The sequence below is a fragment of the Zingiber officinale genome, chromosome 2B, assembly GCF_018446385.1.
Source record: "Zingiber officinale cultivar Zhangliang chromosome 2B, Zo_v1.1, whole genome shotgun sequence".
NCBI lineage: Eukaryota > Viridiplantae > Streptophyta > Magnoliopsida > Zingiberales > Zingiberaceae > Zingiber > Zingiber officinale.
The window spans coordinates 54264003-54287576 of record NC_055989.1 but is presented as its reverse complement, the minus strand read 5'-3'; the positions used below and the strand labels follow the sequence as shown (position 1 = coordinate 54287576).

General features: G+C 38.5%; 1 non-coding gene across 1 annotated transcript; it reads left to right on the top strand.

The window, feature by feature from the left end:
- The first annotated feature begins 2657 nt into the window (after positions 1-2657).
- LOC122049965 lies at positions 2658-2765 on the top strand. Its single transcript, XR_006131200.1, has one exon. It is a non-coding gene; the product is annotated as a small nucleolar RNA R71 (small nucleolar RNA).
- Positions 2766-23574: the final 20809 nt, after the last annotated feature.

The following is a 23574-nucleotide window of genomic DNA, read 5'->3' as shown; positions in this document are numbered from 1 at the left end:
TGAACTAAAAGAGTAAAAGTAATGAAATCACATAGAAATAGAGTATGCGAATGTAAATCATGCTCATAAAATGCAACAAGTTATATGTTAAACGATGCTTAAAAAGTTATATAATCTACACACATTATATCCCCAGATTTAAACGTTTTCTTGTTCTCAAGCAAAACCTGTAATCTAGATTTATGTGTGTAAATTATGCATCATAATCTCTAGTGAATCAATCTAATTCTACCGTGTAGTTTCACTAATGAGCAAGATAACAAAATTATTTGAGTGTGACCTAAATTGAAGTTTTTCATGCTCAGTACAATGAGTGACCTAACATTTTCAATTATCAATCTCCAATCCTAGTTAAATCATCATCTAGCTGTGTTCTCATGCTTTAGGTGATAGACACATACTTGCCGCTTGCAAAGTTCTTCCCTCTCAAATTACACAAGGTCTCAAAGGAATACTCGGTATCAAGAGAAATATAATAGTTATTTCTTTAGTAATCTAACTCAGTCTCAAAGGGGTAGCTTGTTAATTTCTACTCATAATAACTATTTTTATTATCCCTTATACTCTTTTTTTTTCCATTAAGTGATTGCAAAGTGCAACACTTGAACACTTGTTTTTTTGGGATATATATTTTTCCTAATGAGTTGACATGAACCAATTAGGTTATCCAATAACCAAAATGTATTTGAGAAGTCACAAAGGAAACAAGCATATTAGTCTAGTTCTATAAATCATAACTATTTTTGAAAGTATCTACCACCAAGTCAAGCATAGTGTAAAGAGATCCTTAAAATAGGCCAACACTCAAACTCTTCCAATAAAAATATAGCTCACTTCATACAACTATGGATAGAAAGAAGTAGATCACTAAGCAAAATAGCATACCAAATCACAACCACATAAATATCTTGAACAAGCGTGCTAGTATTTTGCTATGAGAAACAAATAAATAATGACATGACATATGATACTGCTAGATAAATTTATTATACAAAAAGAAATGTGACAAAAACTAATTGACAACCCAATATATATACATCCCCCCAAACTTAAATCTCTCATTGTCCAAATAAAAACAAAAAAAAATCCAATGCAAAGGAGGTTTAAAGTGAGAGAAGTTACCAAGTGATGCACGCTAAGTGTCTAAGTCATTCACCCCTCCATCAAGTGGCCACACTTCTTCTAATCTTTGAATCCTATAAAAAAAAGTTAGACAAGAAAAACCAAGTAAAGGGATTGGGCTATGAAAAAAGAGAGAAGGAAAGTCAAAGAAAAAACAAAAATAAGAAATAACTTGGGTTGCCTCACAAGAAAGTCTTGTTTTAGTTCATTAGCTCGACCCCTTAATAGATTCTTCTAAATCTAGCTCTCATCAGAGTAAGATACTTCTGGACTTTTATTCCAATGTCCCAAATTGTAGAGAGAGCTATCATCATAGGATCAATATCATGAAGCATCGCTCCCTCTACCTTTGTCTCCTTGAAAGTACATTCCGGAGGATGGAGATGGTTCAGTTTGAGCATCCAATCCCAAACCCTATAAAAACTTGCACACACAAAGAAAGAACACACCTCCCACACACATGTGAGATAAGAGAGAACTAGAGCTATATTAAGTTTAACTGAGCATGTATCAAAAAATGAATCACATCCAACAAAATTAATTACAGGCGTCTCTATGAAATTTTCTAGAAAAACACAAGAGATACTAACCTTACATTGCTGAAAAGTACTTGAAGGTTCTAAACAAGTGAATGTGACTTCCTCTGGGACTATTAAGGGCTCTAGCTCTTGCTTAGGTGGTGGTACCTCTAAAGGTTGTAATTCTTGGGGCTTTGCCTTTACTACAAGAGTCCCTACACATTTATCATTGACAAATTCAATTCCTAAAACCTCCATAATGTCAAGTGGTTGTGTGATCAAAGAATATTATTCTTGAGGCATTGCTTCTATATCATAAGTCCCTACACTTTTATCCATAACATCAACATCATCATAAGTAGTGAAGAGTACATTAACATCAATATCATCAACAGGAGAATCAACAACTTCATCAGAAATTTCATAATGAGCATATCATTATCAGAAAAATCTTCATCTTTAAGTACATCAAGAAATTTTTAAACAACCACATCATCATTAGAAAAATTCACAAAATTATAACCACCTGTAACCTCAGTAGCTACATTTAGAAATTTGCACACCACCATATCATCGTCACAAAATTTATTAAATCCTTCATATTTATTGGCTTTCAATAACCTTTGTGGAAAGGGGATTGGTGGTATATAGGTTCTCAGTGTATGCATTGGGCTAAGATTATCATTATTGGTAGCTTGAGGCACATGAACCAATCGCTAAGGAAATATTATTGGTGGTTTATCAACCCTTGTTGGAGTAGTGGGTGGGTTGAGTTTTTATGATTCACTTTTGGCATTCTCATTTGCATTCATAGCTCATACTTTTGGAATTTTTGGGGAAGATGTCATCCAATTTTTATTTGACCACTCTTGGAGGTTTAATATCACTTGATCAATTAAGTCATATACTTTGTTCAAACTTTTATTCATCAAAGAACCTCCTGTAGTTAAATCCAACAAAGTTTTATTTGAGAAAGAGATCTCCATATAGAATATATGTACTGTCAGCTACTTTTCCAAACCATGATGAGAACACTATCGTAATAAAAACTTTTAAATCTATCCTATGCTTCAAATAATGATTCTCCATCTACTTGAGCAAAGCTTGTAATTCTATTCCTCATATACATTGTCCTACTTGGAGGAAAAAAGTGATTCAGGAACTATTGCTCAAATTGTTTCCAACTTATAATGCTTTGTGGAAGAAGAGAATACAACCAACTTATTGCTTTATCCTTGATACTAAAAAAAATGCAATAAACTAAATAGTATTAGCAGAGACTCCTTCACAATTCACCATATTATAATAATCTTGAAATATATCAAGGTGTAAATAAGGATTTTCTAAATTTTCTCCTCTGAACTGGTGACCTTGTGTCATGAAAATTAATACTAGGCCAAGTTTAAAGTTGTCAGCATCAATTTGAGGTCGCATAATGGGAAATCTAGCACTTGTATTTATGGGTGTAAAAAATTCTCTCAAAAGCTTATTTATCATTTTAAAGCTCATTGTATCTTGTAAAAAAACTTAGTAGGTTTTTGGAAATAATCATAATCACCTTCAAAATAGAATTATTAGAAAAACAAAAATATAGAATTTAAATAATAAGAAAGACAATGTAGAATTAAAATTAAGAAAGAAAATACAGAATCAACAAGATTATTAACAAGGAAAAGAAAAAGTCTAGATTAACTAAATTTTTAGTTAACTAATGTTAATAAAAAATAATCTCTGACAATGGTGTCAAAAATTTATTATCTCACCACAAGTGCACGATTAAGTTGTCAAGTAATAAAATATCGAATCTACAGAAAATATTGATTAAGAACTAGCCAAATTTATAAAGTAAGTTATATAGATGATCAAAGGTTGTGTTGGTCAAAATTTGTGTGTGTGAGAGAGAGAGAGAGAGAGAGCATGTGTGTGTGTGAGAGAGAGAGAGCAAGTGAGCAAAGAGAGAAGTTGACTTGGTGGGAGATTATAGGATTTCAGTTTCACTATGATGCTAATTAATATTCCTATGCATTGTTCATGTGCTTACCTCCATGCTTACATTCTTGTTGAGATTCTAATCAAATTATCAGCACAAGCCCATTAAGGTTACACCGGAGTGTTTACACCAATTTCTAACGCCATTAAGTAAAGAGGTAATTCTAGAAAGTCCATTTAAAGGGATACTCTCTATCACTAAGGGCCCCATAGTCCTACTTTCTAGAGTTTTCTCATTTATTTTCTAATGTTAGATTAATGTTATTAAGTAAAGAAGTAACATAGAAAGTCCGGTTAAAGGGATTCTCCCAGTCACATAAGGGCCCCTTGTCATACAGTCTAGATTACATAAGTCACTCCCTAACATTAAGTTCGGAAAACCAATTAAACTCTAATTAGCTATTCCCTTACAGAGAATTGATCCCCACTTCAAGATGATGACTCTAAAAAGTTCAGTTAAAGAGATATCCGTTGTCACTAAGGGTCCCCTTATCGTACAATCCAAAGTCCTCCTTTACATGCTGACCAATATTTTACATCCATATGCATTCACCACACAAACATTTAATCAAACACAAATAAGGTACAGCACAATATAACAAGTCATAAACATATGATAGAACAAGTAAATGTACAAATTCATAGTTTATGCATCCACATCATATCATAATTACTCAGTACATCCTATAGTTCGGAGGTATACTTCATGGAGAAGGAAGAATAAATCAAAGACATGAAAGAAAATATTCTTATAATCCAAATATGAGAATAGGGGAAGAGAAATGCTTAGAGTGGAGATTGTCGGAGTTGTCGAGATGTTTCCTTACTTTAGAGGTAGACGGATTGTTAAGATCAATAAAGATAATGGCTCTAGGGTTTCCCTTAGAGGGAAAAACTGTTCCCCAAAGAGAGGGGTTGAGCCTCAAACTCAAGATGAGTTAAGCAAGGGTTTGCTTGATCCTTTTATTCCTCCCTCAAGCTATCTAGATCTGTAGATTTGTTAGGCTCCACCAAAATAGGTTTTTTGACCCTTAAAACCCATTTTCTCAAGTTGAACCCTAAACCAAACATGTAGGGTTTGAAGTTAGCTACATTTGATAGGTTGTGGGCCCTACAAATCCAATAGAGAAAAAAGTTATGTCCATTTAAGATTGTCCCACAGTGTTATATAGAATTTGACAGGGCGATACCTAAAAGGCATGACCAAGCCATAAAACATTCTGAAAAACAATTCTAAAATTCTCATGTCCATGTTTTTTTTAGAATGTCATAGCCATGTGGGATGATTTTGGTGGAGTTTTAGCAATGTTTGACCCTCAATTTGTCTGTAGAACATGGCTGTGTCACGGGACATGGCCAGAGCTTGTTTCCCATTACATGACCATGATTCTTGCTGTTTACCCCTCTATGAAAAGACATGGTTGTGTCAAAAGACATGACCACTCCATGAAACCTTCTGTGAACTCCTTATGAAAAGACATAGTCGTATCAAAAGATATGACCACTCCATGAAACCTTATGTGAAGTCCTCTATGAAAAGACATGACCACGTCATCACTTCTAGATGAGGCATGACCATGGTGAAGTAGGCATGACCTTGGTGAAGTAAGGCACGACCCTGGTGAAGTAAAGCATCACCTTGGTGAAGTAAGGCATGATTATGGTGAAGTAAGGCATGACCCTAATGAAGTAGGCTTGATCCAAGTGAATTAAGGCACGACCCTGGTGAAGTAAGGCATGACCCTGGTGAATTAGCCACGACCTTGGCTTTTCTGAAGTCTCTCCAAACTTGATTCTACATCCAATATATTTTATTTTTACTCCAAAATATGTCCTATCAATGAAAATAAGCAAAAAGTAGTTCTCTGAACTAAAAGAGTAAAAGTAATGAAATCACATAGAAATAGGGTGTGTGAATATAAATCATATTCATGAAATGCAATAAGATATATGCTAAACAATACTTTAAAACATATATAATCTACACACATCAATAGGACATCCTCCTTACTGGGATATAACATCTTGTCAGAAGCACACCATCTCCTATGATAGTCGCATATGTGGTATCCAATGCACTTCTTCATGTTATAAAAAAGCTACACCCCCTCAGACCAAGGTATGTGTACATATTCGCATACATCCATTTCCATCAGACTACTATTCTTCTCCATTTCTCCCCCACCGGAGACTGAGCATCGGAGTGGACAAGCTAAGACACACCTAACCTCCATTCTAACCCCACTCCTTCACACTTTTACTCCTAGCAGGCTCTCTAGGAGATTTGACCCTCCTTGCAGGATCGACGACTTCCTCATATAGTTTTGTAGGCATCTCCGATAGCCCCACCTTCCTCCTACTTATGGTGACTTGGTCAACATCAGCGACACCTCACCGGTGGCTCACCCTCTTAAGATCTTAAGTAGGATTAAATTAACACCGTCTATTGGAACACATACCTAAACTGACACATTGAGATGGATGACACCGGAGAACTCTCTGTCACCACCATGACCTCATAGGATTTTGACAAATACATCACCACCATAATGTAGGAACAGGAGATCAGACTTTCTTAGGTATCATTCTCGTGCCCACGGGTCTTCATTCCAGCAAGATTCTTACTTTCTAAATCCTTGGTCGACAGCCTGGTTTCCTATTATATTCTCTCTTCATCTCCGCAGACATTTGGGAGTTGAGGGATCACACCTATTATTCTTTCCCTGACTCTATGGGCATTCGGGAGTCGAGAGATTGAGTTATTCATTCTCTCACTAAGAGTGGGTTAATCTATCACTCTATGGGATTGAGTCATTTTTTTAGTGGGATCGAGTCATATTATTTTCTCTTCCTGACTATGAGGGCATTCTGGAGTCGAGGGATTGAGTTGTTCATCTTGTTAATAGGATCAATTATTATCTCCCTAACTCTATGGATACTTGAGAATCGAGGGATTGAGCTATTATCTTCCTTAACATGATCAATATTACTATTCTCTTCCCGACTTCGTGAATACTTGGGAGTCAAAGGATTGAGCTATTATCTCCAGGACAATAGTAGGGTTACCTTAAAATTGCGTATCAGGTTCAAGTGCATATAGTTCTATCTTTCGAATATGAATGTTTCTTTTCTTCACAACTTTACTTGAATGTGCTTCACCGATCTCCCCCAACTAGGACATAGTCAGAGTTGAGCTCTTATATTATCTTATGGTCTTAGACTATCTCCGTCAGTAATTTTTGATTTCTCAGGCCAATCTGCCTCGACTTGGACATAGTTGAGGTCAAGGTCAAAGTTATAATAGTCATGGACCATGAATCTCCATCAATAATTGCCAATATTCTAGTCTAATCTCCCTCGACTAAGATATAATTAGGGTCAAGCTCAAAGCTATCCTAGTCATTGACCATGGATCTTCATCAGTTAGTGGTTTCTAGATCCAATCTCCCCTGACTCAGACATAGTCGAGGTCAAGCTCGAAGCTATCCTCATCATGGACCATAGATCTCCATTAGCAATTGTCAATTTTTTGGTCCAATCTCTCTTGATTCAGACATAGTTAAGGTTGAGCTCAAAGTTAATTATCCTGGTCACAGATCTTGGGTCTCCATTAGCAATTGCCGATTTCTTAGTCCAATCACCCCTGACTTAGACATAGTCAGCGTCAAACTCGAATCTATTCTGATTACAAACTATGGATCTCCATCATCTATTGTTGGTTTCTAGGTTCAATCTCCTCCGACTTGGACATAATCAGGGTTGGGATCAAGCTTGTAGCTATCCTAGCCATGAATCATGGATCTCCATCAACAATTTCTAGTTTTCAATTCAATCTCCCCAACTCAAACATAGTCAGGGTGAGCTTGAAGCTATCCTGATCACAGACTATGGATCTCCATCAATAATTCTCAGTTTCCCAGTTCAATCTCCCCCAACTCAAACAAAGTCAAGATTGAGCTCGAAGCTATCTTGGCTACAGACCAAGATCTCCATCAATAATTACCAGTTTCTTGATTCAATTTCTTCTGACTTGAATATAGTTAGGGTCAAACTTGAAGCTATCCTAGTTACAGACCATGAATCTCCATCAATAATTGTCGGTTTCCTAATCCAACTTCCTCAACTTGGATATAGTCAGTGTTCAGCTCATATATGTCAGTAAGTCTTTCCTTAACTCCATGAACACCTGGGAGTCATGAATCAAAAACGATAAGATGTCGACCTACTTTCTCTCAACTCTACCTTATGATAGGCTCAGATTAGCGTTATAATAGGCTCAAATTGCTTTATAATAGACTCAGAGCCCTTGGCTAGACACTAGTACTGATTCTTATTATGATAGACCCAGAGCCCCTAGCCTCACGTTAATGATTCTCCTTACGATATGCTAAGAGTTTTCTTTCCTGACTCCTCAATCAGAAGACACTCAGCCTTACGACAATCTCCTTAGCCTTACACTAGTGATTTGCCTTATGACAGGCTTGATGACTCTTTCCCAACTCCTTAATTAGAAGACACTCAATCTTACGACAAGCTTGGAGCTCATAGCCTCGTGCTAGTGATTTAATTTACAATAGGCTCGACGATCCTTCCTCAACTACTTAATCTAAAGAAACTCAGCCTTACTACTGGCTCGATGACTCTTTCATCCATCCCATCACAACACAATGATCTAGTAAATCAGACTCACACCTTCTTAGACTAGACTTGAGGGAGAGGCTCGTAATGTGGGGTATATGAAAAGTCACATGGAGAGGAGGGTTTTTTGGTTATTCTAGCAGCTTCCCTTTTTCTTAGGGTTTACCTTCGCCAGAAAGGTGGAGGATCAACCCCATTTTTCTCATGCCTCCATTGCACCCCTCCCCTCTTGCTACTTCCACCACCGTCCATGCTTCCCTCGACTCCTTAGCTAAGAGTCACCTTCGTCACTAACCTCACCACAGACCTTGCTGCCTCCACCGCCGGCCCTGCCTCCTCCCCTCTCCTACTACCGGCTAGGCCTCCACCTCCTCTTACACTATTTTCCCTAGTAAGGGTGGCATCGATCTGGACCACAATGGGGATGACCTCAGCTTCTTCAAGGAGAAGGACGATGCATACCACCTCCCTCCCTACGTTGTCTGCTAGGTGACCTCATCGCCACCGCTAGCCTGATCACACCCCTTCCTTATAGGGAGATCTTGGCACACGCCTATCGCTACCACAACTTCTTTCCATCGGTGATATTTGTGCCATCACCGGCCATGGTCGGAGCCCATCTCTACCTCCCTCGCAACCGGTCACACGCTGCCTCCTCTCCTCCCTCCTCGCTGGTCACGCCTTCTCCTCTCCACCCTCACAGTCGCTTCCTCCCTCTCCTCTCTATACGGCTGAACACTAGCACCACTCCATGATGAGAATATTTCATATAGTGGTTTTATCATAGTTTGACACACATCTTGTCCCATTTTAAATACATATATTTCATATTTTTCATCTCTTTATGCTTCATTTCATTACTTTTACTCATTTAGTTCTGAGAACTTCTCTTTGCTTATTTTCATTGATATGATGTGATTTCTAGAACATAAATCCCTTGGAACATGAAGTTAGAGCAAGGAGCATGCTTTGACCGTGTCACATGATATGAGCGTGCTCCTACGATCAACAAAGATGAAGAATGGAGCTAAAAAGGACTCAACATGGGCTAGACATGTCTTATCATCAAGCTGAAGACACAAAGAGTATATGAAGAAATAGGATTTTAAAAGACTTTTAAAATGAAATTTTAATCAAGGAACACACTATGGTTATGTCCCATGACATGAGTGTGATCGTATGAAAGAAATCAGGCCTAAAATAGTGCTAAAATAGAGCCACCAACTTCCACTATAGCCTCGTGTTGGCTTTAGTATGGATAGTGTAAAAAATGGTAATTTTCTAGAGTTGAACCAAAGTGCCCATGCTAGTCGACATGGGTCATGTCAGCCTTAGATTGCACTACAGACCAAGCTTTGAATGACCATAACTTTTATCTTGGTTTGAGCCACAGGTCATACCACCTATGAAAATATACATAATTTCAAGATCTACAACTTTTATTTAGGGTAAAACCTAAGAAAATTGGGTTTAAGAGTCATAAAAATCTATTTTGCCATAGCATATCAAATCTATAGACCTGGACAGTTTGGGGGAAGTAATACTTGGATCATTTTGAACCAAGGGCTTTATCCCCTTCCTTGGGAGAGAGTTTTTCTCTCTAGTGGAAATCCTAGAGGATCCATTTTGATGATTCATCTACCTTTGGAACAAGGAACCATTCTAAAGACACCGATAATCTTCTCGCTAAACATTTTTTCCTCTATTATCTATTTTGGATTGCATGAATGCTTCTCCTAGTGTCTTTGGTTTGTAATTCCTTTACAATGGAGTAGTTATCTTAATTTTAGGAGTAATTAATGTGTAAATATTATTCTATTTAATCTATTGAGTTTGTATGTTACTTGTTCGATGAAATGTTATTTATGGTATGGGCTTACGATGTATCCACTATCTTGATGCCAAAAGAATGAGATTCATATTCGATGAGAATTTGAGGATGAACCAAAAGGAGAACCCAATCATCTAACCTGTAGAAACCTTAGACGTGAAGTGTCAGCAACGAAAGTAGATCCATATGCCTCGAGGAGCAATAGGTTGTCATAGATCTTAATGGATCATTTCCAATTCATTATCACACAGTAGGAGAAGAGTAATTTGGGATTTTTGGGATCTTGTGACAGTGTCTCCTTAGGCAAGCAATCCCTAATTTCAACTGCTTTGAAAGTAGACAACAAATTAGAATTAATACGTCGATGTAGTTCCAAAATTTCACATCGGATACCATAGGATGGTCTACCTACATGAACCACTATTAAGGATAAGAAACTAAACATAAATTAGGTGTTTACAATCATTATGGTGAAACTTACATCCTAGAATTGCCTTCACACTAAATTATCTATGATCTCTCTATGTTCTTACTATGATCACTCTGCCTTCTTACTTTGATCTCTCTGCCTTCTTATTGCGACTTCTCTGCCTTCTTTCTATGATCTCTCTACCTTCTCACTTAAATCACTCTACCTCCTTTCTGTGATCTCTTTGCCTTCTCACTTTGATCACTCTACCTTCTTACTATGATCTCTATGTCTTTTTTCTGTGATCTCTCTGCTTTCTTTCTGATTTCTCTCCTCCCTCTCTCAAATGTTGCTTAACTCTCATTCTCTTATGCTTTCTTGTGACCATATATAATCTTAATTGTCTAGATAACTTGTTTTGTAAACTCAGCTAATGCTTAATCAACAGTCTTTGGGGATCAATATTTAATTACTTGATGATAGAAGCATGCACTTACGATTTACCACATCAAGTTTTTGGCGTCGTCGTCGGAGATTGTATTGATTAACATTAGTTGACTAGTAATTTAGTTACTCTAGACTTATTCTTTCTGTTAATAAATTCTACATTTTTTTTTCTCTTTTTCTAAAAATTTGTCTATTACATGTGTATCCTTTACTGACTATTTCCTTATAAATTGACATGTTTACCTTGAATGGAAAGATAAATGCTCTAATTCAAAGGTCCAACCAAATTACTATTGTGAATTCTATTAATATCTATTGTGAATTCTATGGTGCAGCATGGCATGTAGTCGATGATTGCTTGATGATTTTAGACCCTATATACGGAGTGCATGAGGAAAATGGGGCATCCTCCCCGACTACCTTTAGAGGCCACAATAGTTATATTGTGAGATGTGTGAAGCAACAAGACATACTACCAATAATTATAGCAGGTTTTGCAACATATAAATCAATTGTGAAAATTTTTTTGCAACCCAAAATAAAGTGAATGGAGCCATAAAGATAGCACTTGAAGAAAAAGATTTATTTGTGCATGCCAATGTTGTTGTTACTCTTATTGTTGATGTTAATGTTGGTATATTCTATCTTTCCTATGATGATGTTGTGTATAGAAGTGTAGGGATTTGTGATGTGAAAGAAATACCTCAGGAATCACTTCCTTTGATCGTACAACCACTTGACACTATGGATGTTGCAGGATTTAAATTTTTCGATGATGAAAGTGTAGGAACTTGTATAGTACAGGAAAAGCTCCAAAAATCACCTCTTTTAGTGTCACTACCACTGGAGTTAGAGACTTTCCTATCCATGTCTGAAACCATATTCAATGATTTACTCTCAATGGTGGTTGGTGAAGGTAAAACTTTATTTGAATTATCTAAGGATACTAACCATCCTTTCCTCAAATATGTTTGTGGAAGGATAGATGTTTCACAACAATCACATGGATGACTTCGTGACGAACCTTCAAAGATTAGCATATTTATTAAGAGACTAAGAACCCTTTGCAAGAGGGTTATGAAATATCTGACTCCTCCTTGAGCGAGGTGTAAAAGTTACCTTTTGGTAAACTTAATAAGGTGTTGAGCTTATGACTGTAAACAAGTGCTTCTTGGGAGGTGACCCAAGTTTCTTTCTTATGTTGATTTATATTTTTCTCTTGTTTCATAGTTTTATTTTTTTATTTTGCTTAATTTCAGGGTAAGGAGTATGATTTTGGAGAACGACTCTTGCTATTTTCTTTAATAAGGCACGAAGAGGAGTGAAAATAGAGTTTAAGGATAAATTCTGGAGCTTGCATGGGCTACCGTGCTAGACAGCATGGGCAGTGCCCCATTTCTAGAGCTCACCATGGGCACTCATGCCAGCTAGCATAGGCTGTGGCCAAGTTTGACAGTAGCCACAGTGCCCAACATGGGCAATCATGCCAGCAGGCAAGGGTGGTATCAGACACCTAAAAAATGATGAAAATGCACTTTCCGTGCCAAATTTCGTTGAGAGTAAGTATGGGCCATGCCTCCTTTGATCTCCCTCTCCTTTTTCCTAACCCTACCCCTAATTGATTTTTCTTGACAAATTTTCTCTTTTAGGATTCAAAGTTGAGGGGGAATGTGAATATTAGATAAAAGGGTGTCTTCAGTACATGAATGATTCAAATGTTTGATGTACATCACTTGGTAACTCTCCTCACTCTAAACTTCCTCCTAATTAAAGTTATAATTATCTTTGAGACATTGAAAAATTTATGTATGGGGGAATGTATATATGTTGAGTTTTTAGTTAGTTTTGTCATGTTTCTCCTTTTATAATAAATTGTTCTTAAGTTACAACATATATCATGTCAGCATTTGTTTGTTCCTCATAGCAGATGCTAGCACACTAGTTCTAGATATTTATATGGTTGTTATTATGTTTGATAGCATACCTAGTGATCTATTTTTTTCCTATCCCTAATAGCATGAAGTGAGCATTTTTTTACCCGAAGAATTTGAGTGTTGACCTAGTTTAGGATCTCATTACACTATGCTTGACTTTGATGGTAGATATTTATGAAAGTAGTTATAATTCATAAAACCAGACTAGTTCTCTTATTTCTTAGGTGATCTCTCAATGACATTTCAGTTACTAGATAAACTTAGATCATGTTAACTCAAACTACAGATCTGGATAATTTGGGGGAAGTATAAAAGGGTCAAACAAACCCTTGCTTAGATCATCTTGGACCAGGGACTTTATCCCCCTCGAGAGAAGGTTTTCCTCTCTAGGGGAAATCCTAGAGCATCCTCATCATTTCAATGATCTGTTCACCTCAGGAGCAAGGAACCATTCTGAAGACATCGCCAATCTTCTCACTAAGTATTTCTTCCTCTATTCTCTATTTTGGATTGTATAAATATTTCTCTTAGTGTCTTTGGTTTGTAATTCATTTGCAATGGAGTAGTTCTCTTGATTTTTGGAGTAGAGATTAGCCTCTTTGATGTGCAAATAATATTTTGTTTAATCTATTGGTCTTGTATATTACTTGTTTGATGAATATGTATTTATGGTCTAGGCCTACTATGTATACATGATATCGATGTCAAAAACATGAGATTCATATTCCATGAGTATTAAGGGATGAATTAAAAGGAGAATTCAATCCTCCAACCTATAGAAACCCGAGACGTGGAGAGTTGTCTATAGGTTGTCACAAATCTTAATGGATCAATTCCAATTCATTGTCACATAGTAGAAGAAGGGTTATTTGGGATTCGTTGGATACCATAGGATGGTCTACCTACATGAACCACTATTGAGGATATAAAATCAAACATAGATTAGGTGTTAAAAATCATTGTGGTGAAACCTATATCCTAGAATTGCCTTCACCACTGAACTATCTGTTATCTCTCTACCTTCTTACTATTATTACTCTACCTTCTGACTTTGATCTCTCTACCTGTAAGGAACTATAGTGCTAAACACGCCGAAGAATACAGTGGACAAATAAGTTCCTTTCCAGAAGATCAATGCAAAAGGAAACCATATACTAAGTACTAATTTTCTACATGAGAAAGTTATACTTTTGTTGCGTGCCCTTCGCAATCCCGACAGGAACGTTTCTTTAGGATATAGATTTCAGAGAGATCAATATGTCCGCACCTCTATGATATCCACATGAACACGTTCTCCATCCGTCTCATGAACTCACGAAATGGAGAAAGAAACAACCAAAGGTTGTGCTAGCAACCTCTTATGGAAGTTTTGGCCAAGAGTGGAAGAAGGAAGAAGAGCAAACCCACCCAAAATGTCACTTCATCTATATAAGGTGACTTCACAAAAGAGTTACTTTACCAAATAGGCTACTTCACCAAAAATGTTACTTTACCAAAAAGGTTACTTCACCTAAAGGTTACTTTTACAAATGACTTTTGTATTCATCCAATGAATACAAAATATTTTTGTCTCTTGATCTTCCTTTTGATTAATGATATATTAATCTCTATTAATATTCATTAATCTTAATGGGTTGGATTTAGAATATTGGATTAACCATTAACCCAATAAGCTATTAACCCAATAAACCAATGAGTCTAACCCATTACTCAATAAGTCTAATCTGAAATCATTCGAATCTAACTCAATGTGTATAATTCGAATTAAACTTAACCCCATAATCCATCTCCAAATCAACATGTTCTTTGTGTGTGACCCAATAGGCTCTCGTAACGTTGGCAATGTATCTAAAACTATTTTAGAAACATAAGCAATGAGTGACATCTAGCAATGCATCAATGCTACCCAAGTGACGAGAATGTCGAGATCCGACCTAATCTTTCTGTGTCTATTATCTTGTATGACTCAATCCTTCTATCCTTGATATCTAGATTGATCAATGAGGAATAGAATGTGTCATCCTCTTATCAATCTTTGTATTTCTTGATCTCTAAGTAGACACACTCAATCAAATAAGCTCAATATTGCATATTGACTCATTTGAGCATAGCCATGCATTCTTGTGTCCTACTAATCAAGGGACCCACAGATATCGCTTCTGTCATATGGAAGGGATAGATCTCATTTACATCACTCACATCCCTCCGCATAATTCATTGCATACCCAGTGATTGACTTTATTATCCACCTTGTTACAGGTGACGTTTGCCGATACCAAAGTACACAACTCCTTATGTAGGGAACTGTAGTGACTTCAGGTCTAAGGACTATTCATACCAATAGTCACATGGGAATATTTATGACACTCATATAACGATCCATGAAATATTCTCATGGTGGGTCATTCAGTATATATTCTCTAATATATACCCATATGTTAACCTGATATCTCATATCCATGACTTGTGAGATTAAGTCATCTGTTGACCTACATGCTAGTCTCAACACATTAATATTGTCGTTGCATATTAATGCTTGACTAAGAATAGTTAAGAGTAGTGTTCCATGTATATCTACAATATCTCACTATCAATTCAATCAATTGATATGTTATAGATAAGAACCTACTACCCAAGGACATTATTATACTTATTCAATTGGCACTGAACTGAAATAAATATAACAACCAACTTTGCCTTTTAATAATAATGATATATGATACAAAATGAGCCATTTACAATCATCTCATAATTGGTACTAGGGCTAATACTAACAATCTCCCACTAGCACTAGTGCCAATTACTAAGATATCGAATACCCATTGACCTAGTGTGACCATCATGCTTCCTCTGTGCCAAAGCCTTGGTCAAAGGATCTGCAATGTCAGCATTGGTCGGGACTCTACATATCCTCACATCCCCACTTTTGATGATCTCTCGAATGAGATGTAATCGCCATAGTATGTGTTTGGATCTCTGATGAGAGAGAGGTTCCTTAGCCTGTGCAATAGCCCCAATGTTATCACAATAAAGGTCTATTGGGTTCGCTATATTAGGAACAATACCAATCTCTGTGATGAACTTCCTAATCCAAACAACCTCCTTTGCTACAGCTGAAGCAGCAATGTACTCGGCCTCTATTACAGAATCAGCTACTATGTCCTGCTTTGAACTCTTCCAGCTCACAGCACCACCATTTAAGCAAAACACATACCCTGACTGTGATCTATAACGCTCGCCCTTACTCATACCCTCAACCTACTGTGTCCTTCTTGTACTTGCACTTGCTTAGCATTTAACCAAACACCTTATGTGTGCTTAATTACCTCGTACTTATAGGGAAGCATTTTAGGCACTTGATTATACTTCTTAGTCCTAAAACTTAATGGGAAGCAAACCAAGATTATCTAAGCATGCTCTTAATCCCAAAACTTTATAGGGTATCTTACATCTCATAACATCTATCTCCTTTAACATGCAACACGTTTAAAACGTATCATAACATGTATTAAGGAAGCTACTCATACTGCAGGTGAGAGGTACTTACCTCCTTTCGCTAAATCTTACCATTATAAAGTACAAGGAAGACCCCAATATCCGCCCTCGTATGCCTTAATCTCCTAGTCACCCTTCTTTTGCGTGCTATCTCCTTGGGAGAGACCCTCCCCTTAGATTCCTTCCTTGGAAAGCTTTAAAACTTGGAGCCCTAGGTTTCCTTGGCCAAAACTTGAAAGGAGGGAGAAGAGAATTCGTCTAGAGAGGAAAGAGGAGGCGGAAGATTAGGTTTTGATCTCATCCAACCCCTTTTATACTAAGTGGAAGTTGGAGCATCTCTTTGCACCTAATCCACATATAAGGAATCGTTTCATATTACTCATGTGATGATTTACCACCGCCTAATGGCTACTTAAACAAATCTCAAGTAAGAGGTCTCGGATTCAAATCCTAGCCCGGGCCATTTATGCATATATTTTTACTTCTTTTCTCTTCTATTTTTTTTGTGCTTTGTAAAAATATAGGAAATTCACGGGTGTTACAATTCCCCATACCTTATAAAAAGTTCATCCTCGAACTTAGAACAAGTGTGGATACTTCTGTCTCATATCATCCTCGCGTTCCCAAGTAGTCTCTTCATACTGTTGACTTTGCCACAACACTTTTACTAACGGTATCTCTTTGTTCCTCAGCTTTTTAACTTCTCTATCTATTATCTGAATAAGTCAACTTTTATAACTGAGGTTCTCTTGAACTTGTACCATCTGTGGCTCAATCACTTGATTCGCATCGGGAACATGCTTCTTTAGCATTGAGACATGGAATACATTATGGATGCTTGACATTTCCGGAGGTAGTTCTAGCTCATAAGCTACCTTGCCAATCCTTCTAGTGATCCGGTATGACCCTACCTAACATGGGCTCAACTTTCCCTTCTTTCCAAACCTCATTACTCCTTTCATAGGAGCTATTTTGAGGAACACTAAATCCCCAACATCAAATTCTAGTGGCCTACTGCGCACATCCGTATAGCTCTTCTGCCGGCTTTGAGCAGTTTCTATCCTCTGGTGAATGTTCTGAATAGCTTTGGTGGTGTCCTCTATAAGATCTATCTGGAATCCCATTCCTTTCTTTTCACCGCCTTCATACCAACATATAGGAGATCTACATCTCCTCCCATATACGGCTTCATAGGGTGTTATTCCGATAGTAGCTTGATAGCTGTTATTATATGCGAATTCTGCTAAGCATAGGTATCAACACCAGCTCCCTTGGAAATCTAAGGTACAAGCCCATAGCATATCCTCCAGGACTTGATTTACTCGTTCTATTTGCCCATCTGTTTGAGGATGAAATTTTGTGCTAAATCGTAGCTTAGTGCCAAGAGCTCTCTGAACACACTCCCAGAAGTGTGAAGTAAAACGACCATCTCTATCAGAAATTATGACCTTGGGAACTCCATGCAATCTGATAACCTCTTTAATTAACATACATTCGCGCTAGATGTTCTGATAGCTAGAAAATGGACAGACTTGGTCAATCTATCCACTATTACCCAGATAGCATCGTAACTATTTGTGGTTCTGGGTAGTCCTACTATGAAGTCCATAGATATATCCTCCCACTTTCACTCTGGAATCTGGATAGGCTACAGAACTCCGCCTGGTCTCTGATGTTCTGCTTTAACCAGTTGGCATGTTAGGCCTGACATGTCTTGTAATATCTCTTTTTATTCCAGACCACCAGGAGTGTTCCTTTAAATCTTGGTACATCTTGGTGGAACCAGGATGCATCACATAGGGTGCTCCGTGGGCTTCCTCTAGAATTTTCTTTCGTAGTTCTTCTTGATTAGGGATGCAAGGCGCTCACCATAATATAGTATCCCACCGTATGATATTCAGAACTCCCCATTTTTCCTTCCTGTATTCCCTGCTTGATCTTCTGAATATTAGAATCTTCATCTTTCCCTTTCTGTATCTCGTCAAGCAGGGTTGACACTAATGTCAAAGTGGAGAGTTGGCCAGTAATGATTTCCAGCCTAAAATTTTCTATTTCTTTCTGGAGGGGAGTGGTCATGGTGGCTAAGGACGATAGAGCGACACAAGATTTCCTGCTTAGTGCATCCGCCACTTTGTTCGCCTTCCCTGGATGGTAGAGGATTTCACAGTCATAGTCTTTGACCAGTTCAAGCCATCTCCACTGTCTCATATTCAGGTCTTTTTGAGTGAAGAAATATTTCAGACTCTGATGATATGTGTAAATTTTGCACTGATCTCCATCTAAGTAATGCCTCCAAATCTTGAGAGCGAAGACTACCACTGCTAACTCAAGGTCATGAGTAGGATAGTTCTTCTCATAGTCCTTGAGTTGTCTCAAGGCATAAGCGATGAACTTGCCATTCTGCATCAGTATGACCCGAGTCCCCATTTAGAAGCATCACTGTAAATATCAAAGCCTTCATTATTCTCTGGGAGAGTTGGGATTGGGGCACTGGTCAGCCTCCTTTTTAGTTCAGTGAAACTCTTCTCACAATCCTCTATCTACTCAAATCTTCGATTCTTCCTGGTGAGTGCTGTTAGTGGTGAGGCGATCCTTGAGAAGTTCTCTACATATTTCCTGTAGTAGCCTGTTAACCCAAGAAAACTCCTGATTTCACTGACATTATTGGGTCTATTCCAATTACTCACAGCTTCTATTTTTTTCGGGTTTACCATAACCCCATCCTTGGAAATAATGTGACCTAGGAAGGACACTTGATTGAGCCAGAACTCGCACTTGGAAAACTTGGTGTACTGCTGGCCCTGCTGAAGGATCTGTAATACTGTCCTCAGATGTTCAGCATGTTCTTCCTAAGTTCTAGAGTATATAAGGATATCGTCTATGAAGATGATTACGAACTTGTCCAAATATGCTTTAAATACTCTATTCATCATATCCATAAACGTAGCAGGAGCGTTCATCACTCCAAAAGGCATAACTACAAACTCGTAGTGCCCATACCTCATTTAGAATGCCGTCTTCGGCACATCATCTACTTTCACTTTAACTTGATGATATCCGGACCGTAGATCTATCTTAGAAAAGATTGTGGCTCCCTTTAACTGATAAAACAGATCGTCAATTCTCGGCAGGGGATACTTATTTTTGATGGTTACTTTGTTCAACGCTCGGTAGTCCACACACATTCGCATGGACCCGTCCTTCTTCTTTACAAACAACACCAGAGCTCCCCATGGTGAGTGACTAGGGCGAATAAAACCCTTGCCATGAAGCTACTGTAGTTGTCCTTGAAGTTCTTTCAATTCTGCCGGAGCCATGTGGTAGGGTGCCTTTGAGATTGGATGGGTACCAGGGATGAGTTCAATCTCAAATTCAATTTCCCAATCCGGAGCCAAGCCCGACAACTAGTCTGGAAACACTTCTGGGTAGTCACATACAACTCTAACTTCCTCTAGCTTTTGGTGTTTTTCTTGTCGGGTATTCAACACATGAGCTAGGAACCCGACATATCCATCGGCTAACATTTTCTTAGCTTTTATGGCCGATAAGAATTTCTGGGGCCTCTTCTTGGATTCTCCGATGAACTCAAACTTAGGCTCTGCCTTAGGTTGGAATAGGACTCTTCGCTTACGACACTCGATGGAAGCACAATACTTGCTCAGAAAGTCCATCCCAAAAATAACATCGTAGTCAGACATGTTCAACAATATCAGATCACTGTACAGTTCTCTGTCTGAAATTTTGATTGGCACAGCACGTAGCCAGTCCGTAGATGTCATTATCTCTCCCGAGGGTAGTGTCGTTAAGAACTGTCCGCTTAGGACAACTGGGGGTATACCTATACTTTCAGCAAATACTATGGAAACAAACGAATGGGTTGCCCCAGTATCAAATAGCACAGTTGCATATAGATTAAAAATGCATATCTGACCTGTGACAACCGTGGAGGCATTTGCTACCTCCTCTTTGGTAAGGGAGAAGACTCGAGCATTAGTAGCACTTGGTGGAGCCTCCAATCTACCCTAGCTAATTTGGGAACCCTCCAATGTGGCCTGCATCTAGTGTAACTGCGTCTGGTTGCCTCCGTACTGCACAGGTTGCGCTGGAGGTAGGTTGCTCTTGGTCAGGCTATACTTGGCTATATGCCCCTCTTGACCACACGTATAACAACCACTAGTGCCCTTGCGACAGATTCCAGGATGCATCTTTCAACAGGTGGAACATGTGGCATACTTAGACTGCTTGCTTACGGATCCTCCCTTCTTATTACTCCACTACTTTCTCTTGGAGCTCCCCTTCCAGGTTGAACCTTGGCCCTGAGTTTTCTGAGTGCCAGAACTGCCTTGACCTTTGTTCTCAATCTGTATTGGCTTCTGCTGCTTGATGCTATTCAGGTAATGCTCCGTGATTAGGGCACTACTAATCAGATCTTCTGCAGTCTGCAGTCTATTTATTCAGCTAGCTACATTCAGAGCTATCTCTTGCCTCAACATCTAAAGCATTAGTCTCACCCTTTCTCATTCCGTGCTGACCAGCTCGGCATAAGCGAGCTAGTCTATTAAATTTATTAACGGCTTCGTCCACCGATAAATTTATTTATCAAAATTCTGTGAACTCGTCATAATGTTTATTCGTAACTCGCATATGGAAGAACTTTTCGAAGAACTCAGTCTCGAAGTCAGACCAGGTCATCTGATCCACTTTTCGTTTTGCCTTAGCCCCCATTCCCACCACATTCTTGCATCACTATTAAAGCAGAAGGAAGCACACTTAATCTTTTCTACCTCCGCCCAGTCCAGTAGCTCCATTATGCTCTCCAGGGTTTTGAATCATGCCTAAGTATCCCATGATCCGAATGGATTTAAACATCGCTACTGGTGAAAAGGTTTCATCATAGTCAATACCATGAATCTACTTGAAACCTTTAGCTACCAAGAGACCCTTATAGATAAGTCCATCCATGTCAGTCTTTCTCTTAAAGACCCACTTACACCCTATGGGTTTTACCCCTTCAGGTGGATCAACCAAAGTCCATACTTGGTTGGTGTACATGGATTCCATTTCGAATCTCATGACTTCTAGCCATTTCTCAGAATCTGGTCTCATCAAAGCTTCCTGATAGGTGGTAGACTCATCCTCTATAAGCGCAACGTCATCATGGTCAGACAAGAGAAATGAGTATCTCTCAGGCTGACGACGTACCCTATCAGACCTGCGAAGAGGTATGTCTACTTGAACTGGTTGTTGTTCCTCAACTCTTTGTGGAACAACATCATCCACAACACTTTGTGGTTCTAGTTCAACTTCCATCGAGGCTTCAGTGTTATTGTTCGCATCTTGAACTTCTTCAAGATCGAACGTGCTCCCACTAGTCTTTCTAGAAACAAAGTCCCTTTCTAGAAAGACCCCAGTCTTTGCCACAACTACCTTGTGCTGACTGGGAATGTAGAAGTAATATCCCTTAGTTTCCTTGGGATATCCAATAAAGTAGCACTTGTCGGATTTGGGTCCTAACTTGTCTGAGACTTAACATCGAACATAAGCCTCACAACCCCAAATCCTCATGATAGATACCTGGGCATCTCTCCCAGTCCATATCCTATATGGTGTCTTTATCACGTCCTTAGATGGAACTCGGTTGAGTATAAAAGCTGTCGTGTCTAGAGCATAGCCCCAAAGGAATGTCGGAAGATCTGTGTGACTCATCATAGACCGTACCATATCTAATAAGGTACGATTCCTCCTTTCGGATACACCATTCCACTGTGGTGTTCCAGGAGGAGTGAGTTGGGATAGAATCCCACACTCAGCTAGATAGTCACGAAACTCATGGCTAAGGTATTCTCCACCTCGATCTGATCGAAGTATCTTAATACTCTTGCCAAGCTGGTTCTGTACTTCATTCTTGAATTCTTTGAACTTTTCAAAGGATTCTGACTTATGTGTCATCAAGTACACATAACCATATCTACTGAAGTCATCAGTAAATGTGATGAAGTACCTATAACCGCCTCTAGCAGCGACATTGAAAGGGCCACATACATCACTATGTATAAGTCCTAACAAATCGGTCGCTCTCTCGCTGTGCCCACTAAAGGGAGTCTTGGTCATCTTGCCTCGTAGGCATGACTCGCATATCTCATATGATTCAAAATCAAATGAGTCCAGCAAACCATCCTTATGGAGCTGGGATAAACGCTTGTCATTTATATGACCTAAGCGACAGTGCCAGAGGTAGGTTTGGTTCATGTCATTTGACTTGAACCTCTTGGTATTTATGTTATAGATAGGGCTCTCAAGGTCTAGAATATAGAGTCCGTTCATCAGAGGTGTACTACAATAGAACATATCGTTTAAATAGACGGAACAACATTTGTTCTTTATTGTAAATGAAAATCCTTTCTTGTCAAAACAAGAAACTGAAATTATGTTCTTAGTCAAGGCAGACATATAACAACAATCATCTAATTCTAGTACAAGCCCAGAGGGTAGAGATAGATAGTAAGTCCCTACAGCAATAGCAGCAACCCGTGCTCCATTGCCTACTCGTAGATCTACCTCACCCTTCGTCAATGCCCTGCTATTTCTGAGCGCTTGTACATTAGTACAAATGTGCAAAACACATCCAGTATCTAATACCCACGATGAAGAAATAGAGAGGCTGACTTCTATAACATGTATACCTGAAGTAGAAATCTTATTTCTCTTATTCTTAAGATCTTCCAGGTATTCTTTGGAGTTCCTCTTCCAGTGCCTTGCTTGTCCTTGATATAGGTGACAAAGATGTTCAACCATATCGTAAGCGCCCATCAACTCATGTTGCTTCTGAAGCTCAGAGTTAATGGCCGCGAGCATAAGACAGGACACATCTAATGCGTCATCTTGATGCTTCTTGTAAGCATCTCGGTTTGCTCGCGTGGCAGTGGCAGGAGGAGCCTCCGGAATGGGCTGCTCCAGAACGTACAGTTTACGTTCTTGGGTGAGAACTATTCTCAGGTTCCTGTACCAGTCCAGGAAATTTGCTCCGTTGAGCTTGTCCTTCTCAAGAACAAATCGCAGAGAGAAAGTGTTCGTATTTGACGTTATTGTTATCTACAACAGAAAAATGTAGAAAATAAATATCATATTCTTTTAATCATTTAATTAGGCCTTTAACTAAATGATGCTCCCACTGAATTCTATAATTCATGT